Below are 5,044 nucleotides of genomic sequence, written 5' to 3'. Positions count from 1 at the left end.
CACATGATTATGTGGACTTGACTGTATTTGTGGTAAAGTCTTTACAACATCTGAGTTTCTCTTAAGTGGCACTTTTGATCTGTGATCCTAATTATCTCCGAGGACCTCCTCGGTCCAGCGCCAATTGATGGAGGAGGAAGGAAGGAAGTTTATAATCATGTTCAATTAGTGCTCCTTCACATTTTATCCGAGCCTTTCCACTGTGCTAATGACTTATTTGTACCAATTATTTGCTTTGCTGAGCTTGTTAACCCCCGTGTTCACCTTGGCAGTTAAAGCGATGTGAGGAGTTTCACAGTTTCTCGTTGTACAGGTCCCACTTAATGCAGGTACTGTTTTTGTTGTTACTCCTGTCTGTTGAGACCAGTCGGAGCTCAGATATATGTAATTACCACTCGTGATGTTTGGGGTGTCACGACTTTCTTCAGTATTTACTGTCTAAAAAAGAGAGGTTATGATATCAATCTTCCCAATATTCCTTTAAGTCCCATCTCAAATATCAATGTTTTGTTGCTAATTTTTAGTAATTCATATGCTCAAAAGGTGGACACAATAATGTGAATTCCTTCCAAATAAAACAATCATAAATGCATTTAAATGCTGCTTGTGTGAAGCTTCCACAGTCAGCTGTTCCTATCAGTGTTGTTATAATCTCCACTGAAGACGGGGACCAGGATCAATTTAATGATCATCGTGTAGATTTAGCTTTACCATGGTTGTTATATCTGTATATGTCCCTGCTAATGTCTGTGTGTATACAGTCAATACTTGGCTAGCTGTATATTTAGTAGACAGGCTGCTGTTAGCGTGCTACAGGAAGCTCTAGTGTTTCTTTTTAGCCTGAAACCTTTGAAATCCTGCTCCTAAACGCATTGAATAATACCTAACTGTGAAAACTCACACAAAGTCGTGTTTTCATGACTTTTGAGGGCATTACATTGACTTACATTAACTCCCCTGGAGACCTACCCTAAATATAACCCAAACAGCAGCTTTAAACCAAGTATTCACCCTAAAATATAATGATTTATGGGGATGTGCATTTTGTCCCCAAAAGAAATGCGAGTCTCCACAATGTGATAATGAGATTGTTGTCCCCACAAGAAGGGTAAAACATGCCCACACACACACACACACACACACACACACACACACACACACACACACACACACACACACAATGCCTTCTCTAATTTGAGGCTGTGATCCTGAGTGGGCTCTTGTGTCTGAGGAAACACGAGACTGGAGAAAGCTCGTCATCTGAAGGACGGGTCAGGAGACGGTGAAGAGGCCTGAACGCCATCAAAGGGACCAAAATGACCCTGAAGCACCAGAACTCTCTGCCTCTATAGAAGCTGCCTTTAATCTACGCAAGCACTTGGTTGTCCTGCCACCCATTTTAAATATTTATATATATATTGCACCCTCATACGCTCTCCGTGTTTCTTCAGGCTACCTGCTTCAGTCGATGTGGAAACAGAGAGAAGACGACGGGAGGGGTATAACTGCTGAAAATGGAACGGAGAAAAGGAGCCAGTGGAAGATGGAAACATAAAAGGCCTGTCTCGGTGAGAAAAAAAGCCTCATAATTTCGCCCTCTATTTCTTCTAGCGGTGCTATGAAAGAGAGATGAAATCAGAAGGCTGTCAGGTAAAAGGAGAGTAAAACCTTTGCCTCCCCGCTGAAATGGGCCGAGGAGAGAAAAATGGAGAGGAGAGAGGTTGAGCGCCTTGCATCACTTTTCCTTCACAGCAAAAGCTCTCGACTGTCAAGAGAACAAAAAACATCATGCATCAGGATTTTACAGGCTGAGCCTTTCGGAGTGGTTGGAGGCGTTTTAGTGCAGCGCAGTCAGCTTTTAGCAGACGTCAAGCGAAAGTGTTTTTTTATGAATTGGGTGAAATGGCTCTTTAATGGGCAATGAAATGGGTCCTTTTATATTTTTTGGTAATACATCAGAATTTAGGCAAATATCAAAACACATAAAAGACATCTTGACATTGAGTTTTTTTCTTGTCAAAGTAAAACAACTTAGATGTCGGAGTCTCCGAAAACAGTATGTATGCTGATCCTGTTCATACAAGGAGACCTTTAAAAGGTATTTCAAAATCCACACAGTCCTCTTTCTGCATCCCAATGTTTAACCAAAACTATATGAAAAAATAAATGAATTAAATAAAAATGATAATAAATAATATAATGAATAAAACCCATAATAGACCCAGGACAGTTTTCCTTCCTGTTTATAGTCAAAGTGATCAAAGGCGTGAAGTCAAGACACAGTACTGCTGTGTTAGACATATGATACACAGATAGTTGTGTACATTAATCATAATTCATCAACACATATCCCACTTATATGCATCTGGCTTCGGCTAGGTGTGCCTAGTTCTTGTTCATACATCTCAGTATTTGTCAGTGTTGTCTTTCCTTATTCTCAACCACGTGTGATTCATAGAACACTAAGTTTGATGCAACTTGTTTTGACTCGAATGTACAACATCTGTACATGGATGCTTGCGTAGCTCAGCCATGTTTACAGAGCACTTCAGCCTAGCTAGGTTTAAATGCATGGCAAAGAAACACTGCCTCCCTAACTACCCTGTCTCCCCATCCCTCCCTCCCTCCCTCCCTCTCTCTCACATCCACAGTCAGACATCACAGCCTTACAGCCAGCACCCCCACAAGAGTGAGAATGAATGCTCTCACCACCTGTGTTGGGAGCAGAACAAGAGAGTGGGAGAGGAAGACACAAAAGACTGTTCAGGGCGGTGAGTCAGTAAAACACATTTATAGTATATATATCATGAGTAATCTATGGAAGCCTGGACTTTGACTGCAGTTTCATAATCATGTGATGGTCGTCGTTGGCATTTCATCCCACAATCATCACCGATATCAGCGCAAAGCCGCAAATTCCCAAAGTAGTTTGTCATTTTCTGAGGTGTGTGTGGGAGTGTGAGGAATGTGAGCGCCACTGAATGTGTCTCTGCTGGTTCTGTGATTCAAGTGTGTGTGTGTGTGTGTGTGTGTGTGTGTGTGGTTTGGTAAGCCACAGACTCTGCGCTGTGTCTCATCCCTCCCACCATTGCTCTGTCAGCAGGCCTGAAACCACAAACCATCCCGTCTGGAAACAAAGCCATTATCTCACAACAACCGTCTCGGCCTCTCTCACACCTTGTTTTCCTTCAGCTCCAGATCTCCTCTCTCCGTCACACTTCATTTGTTTCATATCAGTGTGTGCGCGGTGACAAATATATTAGTGTGTGTGTGTGTGTCCCAGCCATGACATTTAACAGTTCCCATCACCAACGCCGACAGTAACTACTTGATCTCTGTCGGCAGTTTCACAACGATGGGATTTTAAAGGCTGAACACCGAACAGTACTTGCTTCAATTGACTACATTTAAATTAACGATTGGACTTCCACATAAAAGTTCAGGATCTGAATGGTTCTGGTAATGCTCCACATTAAATGACCCTCATAGCCAGCGTGTTCGTTGTGGCTCATAAACTCAAGTGTGAAGTCAGACTATCTGCCATCTGATTAAAACACAAACATCTCTGTGTTTTCCTCTTCAAACAGAGATCAACAAGGAGAACTCGCCCGACGAGGTTCGACCACAGACGCTGCGACTGTGAGCGTCACACGGAGACGAGCCAAAAAAAAAAGGTATCAGTCGGACAAAAGCAAGTCTTTTACAGTCCTCAAATATTTGTTCTGCTTTCCAATCTCCTGAACTTTTCAGAGATACGGGAGTTATGACGTTGGAAGAGGTTGTGTGTTCGTGGGCATAAGATAAATCAAGGTTCGCTCAGGGTTTTAGTGAGATTGCTTTCGTTGTATCTCCCTCCAAAAGCCTTGACCAGGTTTCTAACATTATTTCACAGCAGTCTTATAAAAAAATACATTTCTCCAACTCTAAGGAGTGAAGTAAATAAGCATATTCTCCAAACAATTCCTTTGTAAGCCATCATCCAACATACGTGGGGTGTAATGAGTCTCCAGTTCAGTTCATACTTAGGCACTTTTTTCTTATTCACTCGCCGTCTCAAACAAAAATCTGTTTCACCACAAACAAATCCTACTGAGGACTCGACGTCCGAGTCCTAAACCGCAGTAGATCCTGATGAAACATCGTCGGTCGGTCAATCACGAGGAAATGAGACATTCTACAAAAACTGTTTTATTGATTTATTAACAACTGTACATTTCTTTTTCAGTGCTGACAGCATTTGCTACATACTTTGGTGTGATTCAGAGGGGCCGGCGTTTTTTTATATATTCTTGTGGGAAATGACACGATCCGTGTACAAACCAGCATTATTCACCGTCGTCTAAGTGGCAGACACTTTGAGTTCCCAACTCGTGTTTACATTTAAGTGCCGTTCCCTCCGTTCTCAAGAGCATTTACACGTCTTTCTGCCAACCAAACATATTCCAGGAAGATTGATAAGAAGGATTCCAATAGCGCCGATTGAACGGTTTGTTTAGTCTGTGGCAAAGAAATCAATGGTGCAACTCGACATCCATGTTGCGTCAAGTTAGCAAAAAGCACATTTTGATCCAGTCTGTGCCTGCTGCAGTGCTGCTGCTGCCAACTGAGGTCCAAGGGTTAGGCTAAAGATTAAACGCCATCTCCCATAATCTAACAACGGGGGGAGAGAGGGAGCACAGACAGAGCAGTTCACTTTAATATACGATGTGAGTCCGTGTCCTGCGTTGTCCCCCACAGTGGTCCAAACCAGCCGAGGCTCTGCTGGAGTCGGAGGACTCCACGTTTTCATCGTCCGGGTAAGAGCTCTGTGACAAAAGGCCATTTAAAAATCTCCACAAAACGTCCTACTTACAAATGTCATGCTCCTCCGTTTGATTCGTGAAAAGGTCAGCCTGGAGAATGTGCTTTAAGAAAAACAAGAGTAAAATTGTTACAAAGTTCTAGTCTATGTTCTGCTCTTCCACTCAAATATCATGGCGTAAGACGGAGTGGGCCGGAAAAAAAAAAGAAGAAAAATCACAAGTACACCCAGGACATGAAAATA

Source organism: Eutrigla gurnardus (assembly GCF_963514095.1).
Source record: "Eutrigla gurnardus genome assembly, chromosome: 1".
NCBI classification, from domain to species: domain Eukaryota; kingdom Metazoa; phylum Chordata; class Actinopteri; order Perciformes; family Triglidae; genus Eutrigla; species Eutrigla gurnardus.
The sequence above is the reverse complement of the archived record's forward strand: the minus strand, read 5'-3'. Positions refer to the sequence as shown.